The sequence below is a fragment of the Aulonocara stuartgranti genome (genome assembly GCF_965226115.1).
Source record: "Aulonocara stuartgranti genome assembly, chromosome: 3".
In the NCBI taxonomy this organism is placed as follows: Eukaryota; Metazoa; Chordata; class Actinopteri; order Cichliformes; family Cichlidae; genus Aulonocara; species Aulonocara stuartgranti.
Genome location: NC_138941.1, coordinates 24,200,195 through 24,212,716, shown reverse-complemented (window position 1 = coordinate 24,212,716; position 12,522 = coordinate 24,200,195).

The window sequence follows — 12,522 nt, the reverse complement described above, 5'->3', positions numbered from 1 at the left end:
AAAGTGAAAAGCTGGTATGTGCCAGGATGACTGTTTACCTTTTTTTGGCTTCTCTGTGTAAAATGCCATCACATTCGCAAAATTAACTTTATACTTGTAATTACCAGTTTTCAGTTTTCTTTGCTGACCCTGTTTTGTTTTTTTCAAAAAGTGAAAGAAATCATCAACTAGAGAAGAAAGGTGGGAAGTTAAAGCAGAAAGGGGCAAAGGTCAGCGCAGGATTTAAAGCTGCTAAGCACTGCTGTGTGATTCAAATGCTAAGCAGGCAGAGAAAGACTTTTTTCTGATAGCCTTCCTCTATGAAATGTAAATTAGATGGAAAACAAGGGGGGGAATCTAAAAAAAATAGAAGCTTCCCTCATCTGTTCCCATGTATTTTAAATTCACACATCAAAACAGTAGACCAGGAAGGTAATGATGCAGGTATATGATGAAGCAAAGGAGCAGGGCTGTTGTTCATAAAAATGAGCTTCACATATGCACTAAAACTTATTTCCTTCTTATATTATTTTATTAAATGATCAAATCAATTTAAACTTCATAATATAATGATATTAAACATTTTGTATCATGTCAGAGGCGAATAAACATTGCACATTGTTTCTTACAGAGAGATGCATTCTGTGATAATACCAACATTTGTGTTCAGCAGATTAGCTTAAATTGTAAACTTAATTTAAAGGGGGTGTTTTAGTTGATGAACCATAGACTGTATGAAAGAATGAATGTAGCCTCCTGGTCTGAAAAATGGAGCCAATGGAAAAGTGTCATAAACTTGCCTGCGATGTAATACCCAAAAGTTGAGCTGGATTGCTCACTTAATATGTATGTCTATATGTCTATCAGCACTATTATTCGATTTACCACACGTCACTATTCTGTAGTGGGCTATTTATCATTATTTAGTACTTTAATACTGCTTTTTGATTGCATTACGTTTTATTGAGTTTATTGAGTCATACAGCTACAATCCTAATTTCAAATACAAATAAAAATAGTAAATACATTAATCCATATTTTATTCACAATAGCACATATAAAACATATTAAATGCTTTGATTAATAATTGGCAGAGGTTCACTAATCTGCAAATTAGCAATCTGAAGACTGAATATGTCATCATCTATATGATATTATCAAAAGATTCTGAGACTCTGGAAAAATATTCATCAGTGCCTCAGGAATTGGCAGCTTGCACATCTGGAAAGGCGCTATCACTGCTGAAAGGTATATACAGGTTTTAGAACAGCATATGCTCCCATCCAATTAGAATCACCCAGCCTAACCTCACTAACTGCATTTACTGGTTATGCTAAATTGGATGTAGGTGTGTATGACTGTCAGTCTCTATGTTAGCCCAGTGACAGACTGGTGACCTGTCCAGTGTGTACCCCACCTCTTGCCCTTACCTGGAAAGCCTGAATTGGCTAAGCAGTAGAAAACAGAGATCACAAGTGATCACCACAGGATGAAGCGCTGCATGTTTGATTTGGCAGAGTTTAATTACCGGATTTCCTTCAGGACACAACCCGAAGGGGATTATTTATGGCCTCAATTAAATTCAGTATATTCAGGCAAAACTAATATCTGGTGGTAAACACGAGCCAAAAGCTTCTTGAACTACTCTCCTTCATCCCAGTATACTGATATACTGGTTTGCGGAGTGGCCAAACTTTCCTGACTACACTAAATCCCTCGACAGGGTTTTTCCAGTGTGGTATTCAGCGTGCTTGAAAAATACTGAGATACTTCACATGCTCCGAGGATCAAATTTTTCCTACAGGAACAGGTATGCTGTTTGCATTGCTTCTTTTCTTGACAGATTTTTTTTTAAATGTATGGAAGTGTAGGCATTGCAAAAGAAGAAAAAGAAAAAGAAAAAAGAAAGAATTACTGTATAAAAATGGTGGGAACAAAAGGCCCGCTTAAAAATAAGCCTAAATCTGATATTTAATGCCAACCTCCTCTAAAGGAACAGTTGGCATCTGATGTAGGCTATTACAGTGCTGTGGTTAATTTACCTGCTTTTGTCTGGACTGTTCTGACATGTATTGGGTTACAGTGTGTCCAATCTTATGGGTATCCCCTCAGAAGGAATTATGTATCTAATAATAATAATAATAATAAATTTTATTTATGAGCGCCTTTCAAGTCACCCAAGGACACTTTACAATAGGATAAAACACTTAGTAAAAACAATGGCAGAATAAGAACAATAAAATAAAGCACAAGATAAAATGAACAAACAGTGGATTCAAAGTGAATATGCAGATTTGAACAGATGAGTTTTGAGTTGGGATTTAAACTGGGGGAGAGAACCAATATTTCTTATTTCAGGGGGCAGAGAGTTCCACAGCCTGGGAGCAGAGCAGCTGAAAGCTCTGCTTCTCATGGTGGTGAGGCGGAAGGAAGGTACAGTAAGCTGGACAGAAGAAGAAGAACAAAGTGAACAGGCAGAACAAGTGGTGGTTAACAGGTCAGAAAGGTAAGAAGGAGCGAGGTTATGAATGGCCTTGAAGGTGAGCAGAAGTTGTTTGAAAATTATCCGGAATTTCACAGGGAGCCAGTGAAGTTCCTGAAGAACAGGGGTGATGTGCTGGTAGGAGGGGGTTCTGGTGATAATGCGAGCAGCAGAGTTCTGAACCAGTTGAAGCTTATGGAGGGATTTTTGGGGGAGACCATGCAGAAGAGAATTGCAGTAGTCAATACGGGAGGTAACAAGACTATGTACAAGAATGGACGTAGACTGGGTGGAAAGAGAAGGAAGCAATCTGTTAATGTTACGTAGATGGAAGTAGGCAGAACGGGTGAGGTTATTGATGTGTGATTTATAAGAAAGTGTACTGTCTAGGATGACACCAAGGCTCTTAACCTGAGGAGAAGGGAAAACTGTGGAGTTATCGATGGTAAGTGAGAAATGGTTTGCCTTCAAAAGGTTGGATTTGGTGGATCTCAGTTTTATCCTCATTGAGCTTTAGAAAATTAGAGGTAAACCAGGATTTTAACTCGGATAGACATTCTGTAAGGGAAGAAGGTGGGAGGGAGGAATCAGGTTTGCAAGAGAGATATAACTGGGTGTCATCAGCAAAACAGTGAAACTGAAGATCAAATTTGCGGAAGATGGTACCTAGAGGGAGGATGTATATTATAAAGAGAAGAGGGCCTAAAACTGAGCCTTGGGGTACACCAGAGGTGACGGGGAATAGGCGAGAGCGGAATGATCTTAGTTGAATAAACTGGGAACGGTCGAGGAGATATGATTGAAACCAGGCGAGGGGTGTGTCAGAGATGCCGAGAGAAGAAAGTCTGCTTAGAAGGACAGAGTGAGAAATGGTGTCAAAGGCAGAGCTCAGATCTAAAAGGACGAGAATGGTGAGAAGACCAGAGTCAGCTCCGATTAAGAGATCGTTAGTGACTTTAAGTAGAGCAGTTTCGGTACTGTGACATGAGCGAAAACCAGATTAAAATCTCTCATAGATGTTATTATTAACCAGGTGTAAATGAAGTTGAGCTATCTGTAGTATTGCATTTAGTACATATTAGCATTCTGTTTTTAGATTAACCTACATTAGTGAGCTCAAAGGTGCTTTAGGAATGGCTCACCGATTAACCAGCTGACAGCTCTGGCAGGATCAATGCTGCACATCCACATGGATGCCCAGCCAATAAAGTTAGGCCACTATTCACTCCACAGTTTCACTATACCCCATATGGCCAGCCATCGGGTGGTAATGAGCCACCAACAACTGGGTGTTTTCCAACTACCCTCACCTACCTACTCTAGCTTTGAAGTCCAATTATTGGAGATGACTGCATCCACGACCACACTCTGCGTGGTGGTTTATCGACCGCCTAAATATAGCAAATATTTTATCACGGACTTTGCTGATCTCCTAGGCTCCGTTCTTTTTAAGTATGGTTGTGTTCTCATTGTCGGTGATTTTAACATACACACTTGCTGTAAGGATGACTCATTTGCTAAAGACTTCCTTGCCTTAACGGACTCTTTTAACCTGGCTCAGTGGGTTAATGACCCAACGCATGTTAAAGGACACACTTTGGACTTGGTTTTCTCATATGGTCTGGACATTTGTATCAAGGATATAAGTGACGCTGGGATCTCGGATCATTTCCCAGTTATATTTGATACTGGCTTATGCACTAATGAACTACATCCTGCGGCTCCCCTTCGCCCGCTACGTGTAATTAATGCTGAAGCGATGTCAAACTTCTCTATGTCTTTCTTGGATTCTGCATCTGTCACTCTCGACTGTTGTTCTTTTCACTCGGTTGATGACTGTGCTAATTCCTTCCTATCGCTGATTTCTTCAATCCTTGATACTGTTGCCCCCATTAAGATGAAGCACCCTAGAACCTACTCTCAGTGTTGGCTTAATGACACTACGCGCGCCTTACGTCGCGTGTGTCGGCACGCTGAGAGAAGGTGGAAAAAAGATAAACTTCAGGTTTCCCATGACATGCTACGGACTAGCCGCTTAAAATTCCAAAGTGCTGCTAAAACGGCCAAAGCGTCCTTCTTGTCCAAAATCATCCTGGACAATGACCATAACCCCCGTACCTTATTTAAAATTTTTAACTCTGTGGTTAACCCTTCTCCGGACATGCCTTTAATTCATTCTCAGGGTCTTTGTGAGCGATTTCAAACTCACTTTTTAAAAAAGGTCTCATCTCTTAAGTCCTCCCTTCCCCCTGCTTTATATCCTCTCCCCATTCCTGAGTGCATTTCAACTTTCCACCAGTTTGAGCCTGTGTCACTTTTGACTCTTAAGCGGCTAGTTGCTCAAATGAATAACACCAATACTGTGCTTGACATTCTTCCATCTTGTTTAGCTAAGGACTGTTTTGATGTAATCGGACCTAGTATCCTATTTCTTATGAACTTTTCCTTGCTCTCAGGCTGTGTTCCTTTGTCCTTTAAGCATGCTGTAGTCCACCCGATTCTTAAAAAAAGAAATTCTGACTGTTATGACCTTTCAAACTATAGACCGATCTCTAAGCTTTCGTTCTTGTCCAAGATCCTGGAGAGACTAGTTCTCTCCCAGCTCCAGGCATACTTGGACACGAACAATATTGCTGAGAAATTTCAATCTGCCTTTAAGCCATTGCATAGCACTGAAACAGCATTGGTTAGAGTTCTTAATGATATTATGTAATCACTGATACTGGACGCTCTATGGTCCTAGTTTTACTGGACCTCTCTTCGGCCTTTGATATGGTAGACCATAACATTTTATTACTAAGACTTGAGCACACTGTGGGTATTAGAGGCACTGCCCTCGACTGGTTTAAATCATACTTCGCTGATAGATCCTTATCAGTTCACTTAGGCACCTTCTCCTCTTCCTCCGCTCCGGTCTGTTGTGGTGTGCCTCAAGGATCAGTTTTAGGCCCTATTCTCTTCTCATTGTATTTGCTCCCTCTAGGTGCAATCTTTGAAAAATACAATATCGCCTTCCACTGTTATGCCGATGACATACAGATCTATTTTGAACTTACTGACGACCTTGCTGTGTCCCTGCACTACTTTCAAGAATGCATGCGGGAGGTCAAAGAATGGTTCCTGAGTAATTCCCTCGTTTTAAATGATAAGAAGACTGAGATTGTGGTGTTCAACAGTAAAATCCCTCGTGCCCAACTCTGTGCTGCCCTGGGTTCCTTTGCTAGTTTTTCTTGTGACTATGTCAGTAACTTGGGTGTACTGCTGGATAGCTCGCTCAAACTTGATAAGCAAGTGTCTGCTGTAGTGAGATCTAGCTTCCACCAACTGCGCCTTATCTCTAAGGCTAGGCATTATATTCCGCATGAGGACCTGGAGAAGCTTATTCACGCTTTTGTGACCTCCAGGTTGGATTATTGTAACTCCTTGTACTATGGTCGTCCTTCTTCTCTTTTTCTTAGACTGCAAACAGTCCAAAATGCAGCAGCCCGCCTTTTAACAGGTACCAGGAAATGTTGCCATATTACCCCTGTCCTAGCTAGCCTGCATTGGCTGCCCATAAAGTACCGTATTCAATTTAAAATATTACTTCTTACTTTCAAAACTATTAATAAATTAGCGCCAAGTTATCTTAGTGAACTTCTCAAACCACATACTCCTGCTAGAACACTCAGATCTGCCATTCAACTACTTCTGACCCAACCCAGATCTCGACTGAAGTCTCGGGGTGACCGTGCGTTTGCTCTGGCTGCCCCGGTACTGTGGAACACCCTTCCTCTCGACCTCCGCGCATCTGATTCCATTGCACTGTTCAAATCACGATTAAAAACCCACTTATTCAATCTTGCCTTTCCCTCTAGTTAATATTTCTTTTATGATTTTATATCATGCACTTTTATGCTCATTTAAATTCTTGTTTGCTCTGTACCTGTTGCTTTCCTATGTATTAGTGACAGTTATCTGCTTGCATATTTAGTACTTGCTTTGGTCCTATTTCTATTATCCTCCTCCTATACTCTATTTTACTTGTTAAGCACCTTGGCATACCCTTGGTTTTTAAGTGTGCTTTATAAATAAAGTTTATTATTTATTATTATTATTCCAAACTGATACTGTCCATTGCTAATCAATACAAAATATAGGTAGGTCAGTGTTGTATCAGGGCACATCATGTGACCATCAGTTTTTTTCATTTGGTCAAAGGTTGAGTATAGGGTGCCATCCCAAAACTGCTCTAGTGGCTGACCCTCACAAGAAGGTCCTGCAGTCTCCTCCTCCTCAGAGTCATCATCGGATGACCTCGCCTCCCCACTGTGTGCAGCACAGACACTACATGCCATTATCAGTTGTGAACGCATCCGCACACAGTGCCCCAACAGGTTATTAAACCTCGCACAATCTGTCCCCAGAGGAGGCTCTTTACCACCATGGCACCCCAGAGCCTCCTCCACAAAGCTGGAATGGGCCGGCTCACAGCTGGGGGTGGCAGCTGCCTGCTACCTCCTTTGGATGCTCTGACAGGTACCCCTGGCCAAGGTCATGGCCAAGCTGATGAGCTGCTGGCTTTGGACTCACTTTGTGGTTTCTGCAGGGAGCTATGTCAACGATGTGAACTTCCCCTCTTGTATGGGTTCGGGTCCACATGGCTGCATCAAAGAGCAACCTGGTGAAAGGCCGGTTCTCCAGCCCCATCTATCACTGTGGGAAATGCCAGTGATAATCCTCTGGCATGAGGCACAATTGACATCACTCTTTTAGTCACTTCTGTTTTAATATCCTAGTCAGTGTTGTTCATATTCATCTGTCCAGTGGATTAAAATAGACAGCCATGGTGAATCATAGTATCGCACACTTAACTGAGGGTGAACATACTTATAGTTGATTGAACTTACTTTAATAAGCTGTTCTGGAAGACAAAGCTCAGAGTTGCTGATCTCAAGGACAATAAAATAGAAGCCAACCCAGTGAGGTCATAAGCAATGCAAATGGCAACTATGGATGAGGAGAAACCCGACATACATACCGACCAAGAAGCAGCTAGGAGCTCAATACAATAACATCAAGAGGAGACAGCTACTATCAAAGTGTTAGAGGCAAAGAGTTAGAGGTTACAATACAGTGGGAACAGTAATGAGCAATATGGAAATAATCTGAGAGTAATGAGACAGGACTGCACCTGCACCAGAGTCTGAAGTATGGACATCAATGAACTGTAGTTTGGGGTCAGACTGCATGAAACGCCTATGAAATGTACATTTTTTTTCAACCTTTCAACATATAACTCATTCTCAAGGAGTCTTTGACGGATCTAGCAGACACAACAGCGATGCTCCTTTGGGTTCTTAGAAAAAATCAAAATGGCATCAAGGTAGATGAACAAACAAATTTGGGAAATCTCTGAGCACATCATTCACAAGGGCTGGAAACACTGCTGGAAATATGGACCCACTGGGGCAGAAAAGGGATGACTGATTCAGGCTGCCAGGAACTCCCAGATGTATGTCTCCATAATTTCTCATTCTAGACGGGAGATGTTGTACAGCTGGCTGGTGGCTCCTGGGAGAAGATCTATGGCCCCCAACATAGGGGCAGTGTTGGGGGGGGAGAGAGAGCTTTGTCTTTATTGAATATTTGGTGAAGGTCATGATTCTCAGTGGTAACAGAGGAAAGGTCAGGTGAGTGTAAGGTTATTTTTATTTATATAGCAGGAAATCACAACAACAGGTGCTTTATTTTGTAAGGTAAAGACCCTACAATAATACAGAATATGCGTCTAGCTTAGCATCTGAAAGAGTTTACGCTGATCTGAAATCTGTCAAAGGTGGGCCCAGAGGCCAGTACAAACTCAAGTTACACAGGTTTTTATTACGAAACACACAGGTGGAAACAGTACATGAGGGGAAATGTGCGTGGAATACTCGAGCGCAAAACTAGTAACAAAGGGAATGAGCGTGGTGCGCAGAAACTCAAGCATGGGTCTCTGAAACAGAGGGCGAGAAGAATTAGAAGGGACCATGGAAACTGGGGACAAGAGGTAATAATGCAGTCAGATCTTATATGCCTTACTTTGCAGGCAGGTGGAAAGCATCTAGGAAGGTAGCTGTATTTGGCTGGGTGAGCATCCAGAATAAAAGAGTGTGAGCTGTGAGTCCAGCCTGAAATGATCCAGCGATCCGGGATAGCGGTGGCAGGAAGGCCTGCAGATAAGGAGTTATGACCCCGTGATTACAACTAGCAAACAGGCTTTTCCAGGGAATGACAGCATCCAGGTGAGTAGAAATGCAAACTGCAAATGTTGAGTATGGTGAATCTTTATTTAACCAGGGAAAAAAATGATTAAGATTAGAAAATCTCTTTTACAAGGATGTCCTGGCCAAAATGGTAAACAAGTGCAACAATGTATAAAATTATTCACATTCACCACAAAATATGAGGCAGTGGATAGAAAGTGGACCCAAATCCTTCACTGATGTTGAACACATGGGACCTCTAGCTCACCTTCACTGATGAAGAGAAGAGGAGGTTGATACCCCAGGGATGCCTCGAATGGTGAAACTGCGGTGGGCGTCGACATACTGGGGTTATGTGTGTAGTCCACACATGCCACCTGGTCACTCCATGTGGTTTGGTTGGAGGAGGCGATACGGTGAAGAACGGCTTCCAGTTCTTGGTTGGCTCTCTCAGCTTGGCCATTCGTTTGAGGGTGAAACCCCGAAGACAGACTCACTTACCCTCCCAGCTGGAGCAGACGCCTTCTAAACCTGAGACGTGAACTGGGGCCCGTGATCGGAGACGATGTCCTGAAACATGTTGAGTTAGTAGTAGTATTAGTCTCCGAGGCAGTGGGCAGCTTGGGTAATTCCACAAAGTGGGTTGCCTTGGAAAACCTGTCTATTATGTTGAGAAATGTGTAGAATTGTGGTGTTACCTGACGACGGCAGGAAAGCCCGTCACAAAGTCCAAGGCTATGTGTGACCATGGCCACCTAGGGACTGGTAGCAGTCGGGGCAGGCCCACAGCAGAGGTGTTCACGACCTTCTTCGGGGCACACACTGGACAGACCGCCACATACTCCTGGGTGTCTTTGCTGAGAGAAGGCCACCAGAACAGATGTTGTAAGAATTGAACTGTTCGATTCTTACCCAGATGGCACGAGAACCTGGCCGTGTGGGCCCAGTGGAGGATCTTCCCGTGGACCGTTGTGGGAACATATAATCGACCAGTGGGCCCTGTCCCTGGGTGAGGTTCCTGTTGATAAGCTTCCCGGATTAACCTCTAAACTTGAGTGCCCCCACAACAGACGTGGGCGGCAGAAGAGTTCTATACCTTTCTTCGGGTTCTTGAGCTGGAGCAACATGGTGAGATTACCAGAGGTAATTAGTGAGACGGGTTCAGTTTGATGTGGGAAAACGCTTGTTTGTTTAGGGCCTTAGCTTGGATGGAAAGTTTGAGCACAAGGAGCGGAATGTGTAGCTGTTTAGCTAATCCTATATCAATGAGGTTGTGCTCGGCACCGGAATCTACGACAACCTGAAGTGGGTGAGTGATCTGGCTGGCATACTATGACACAGGTAGCAAAATGGGGCTTAGCACCCACCCATACCCCTGAGCTTACTGGCAGGCGGAGCCTTTTGGCTGTTTGGGACAGAATGCTACAAAAGTGACCTTAGAGCTGCTAAAATTGTCATTTCTGCTGCTTCTGTTTTAAAGATATTAATGAAAATTTAAAGGTCAAAAGGTCAACCAGCCTCCCACATTACCCAAATCAAACAAAATTGATGTCAAATGTTTGTGCTACGTTTGTGCTGCAAAATATTTTGTTTGTGCTGCTATCATTTTAAAAATATTAATAAAATAAGGTCTTGATGTGTGCTTAATCATCCAGGTAAATAAATCCTAAAAGGTTGATTCTGTTCATCTGGATGTAGCGTTTTCAGTGGGAGAAACTTCTTCAGTCTCAGCTGACTGCAGGTTTCCCCAATCTTATAAACAGTACATGTACAGTGAAGAGAGATAATACATCTGTCCTCACTTGCATCCCAGTCACGGAAACATTGGAGGTAGTCCGTAAGAGATTTCAGGATCACCCCAACCTCAGCAACAGGACCACTCTCAGCACTAATCAATTGTGTTTGCTTTTGGAACTGTGTCTTAATTCCACTTATTTTGCATAAGGCTCAGTAGTACAGGCAGAAACGTGGGTGTGCCATGGGTTCCCCAGTTTCACCCATTGTGGCCAATTTGTACATGGAAGAAATGGAAAACTGGGCTTTGTTGTCTGTCACGGCAGGTTACGCGAATGTGTTTGGAAACAGGACACAAAAGCAGATGCTCAACTTAAACCAAAAGAGAGCCTTTATTAGGCTGATGAAAGAAAAAAAAAAACACATACCATGAACGCTGAGGTAAAAACAGAAACTAACTACTAAACTGAGAACAGGCTATGACAACTATGAAACTGTGACCAAACTATAAAAACTATGAGACTATGGTGTAGCAAAACAGACCACCTGACAATAAAACACAGAAAACAGAGGACTTAAATACACAAGAGGTAATCAGGGGAAGTGAGAACACATGGGGAAACAGGTGACTGAAATTTAAAATAATGATGTAACAGGGAAGTGAACTAAACACTGACAAAAACACACCAGACTCTTTCAGAATAAAACAGGAAACAAAGAAAAATACAATAATCAGTGAAATAAAACAAAAATACACAAAACACTGAGTCTTAGACCCAGTACCGTGACAGTTATCCTACCCTGGAACACCACCAAGTCATTGGTTCAGGTATGTGGATGACACCTGGGTGAAAATCAAATCTCAGGACATACGAAAATTTATGGATCACATTAAATCGGTGGACCAACACATCAAATTCACCAGGGAGGATATGAAAAGCAGCAGGTTAGCCTTCTTAGACTGTGAGATTTCCATCATTAATAGGGGACATCTAAAAGCTGATGTGTACCATAAACCTACGCATACAGATCAGTATCTCATCATCAACTGGGTGTCATCAGGACGCTACACACAGAGCAAGCACCATCTCCACAGACACAGCGGCCAAGGAAGCAGAAGAACATCACATCAAGAAGGCCCTGAGTAAATGTGGTTATCCCAGCTGGTCTTTTTTCAAAGCTGGGAAGGCTCCTAAAGAAAGCTCCAGCTGATCCAGGAGAGAAGGACAACCGCTGCCTAAGCGAAAAACCGTAGTGATCCCGTTGTCATGGTACTGGGTCTATGACCCAGTGTTTTGTGTGTTCTAGTTTTATTCTTTGATTACTGTTATTTTCTCAGTGTTTCTTGGTTTATTTTGAAAGAGTCTTGAGTGTGTTTTTCGATGTGTTTAGTTTCTCTTTCCCTGTGGTGTCATTATGTTAATTTGTGTCATTGTTTTTTGGATAATGTTTTCACCACCCAGAGAGGAGATTACAAAGGCCTCTCCCTCCCCCACCTTGGTGCCTCTGATCACATCACTGTTATGCTAATGCCAGCATACAGGCCCCTGGTCAAAGTCACCAAACCTGTTTGTAAGCAGGTACGTGTGTGGTCAGAAGGGTCCTCAGAGGCACTGCAAGACTGCTTTTCCACCAGACTGGGAGATCTTTAAACAGACCATCATACATGACAACACCACAGACTTTCAGGAATATACAGAAACTGTCATTGCCTACATCCCAAAATGCATCGATGATGTCACAGAGACCAGGACTATCACTGCCCCGGCCAATCAGAAACCATGGCTCACAGGTGAGGTCTAAAGGCTCCTAAGGTTGAGAAATGCAGCCTTCAGAGTCGGGGATGAGGTGAGCCTAATGACAGCAAGGGCAAACCTGTCACCTGGAATCAGAGACGAAAAGGCAGTACTCCAGGAGGGAGTAGCGACAGGAGAGATACTCAGAGGCAGTGGCAAGGAATATAAACCACCACAGACTACAAGCCCACTCTGCAGACCGTGGTGACACAATCCCCAGACAGTGTGTGGAGATCCCTTGCCAAAATCAATACACGCAAAGTTCCAGGTGCTGATAACATCCTTGGACGAGCACTGACGGACT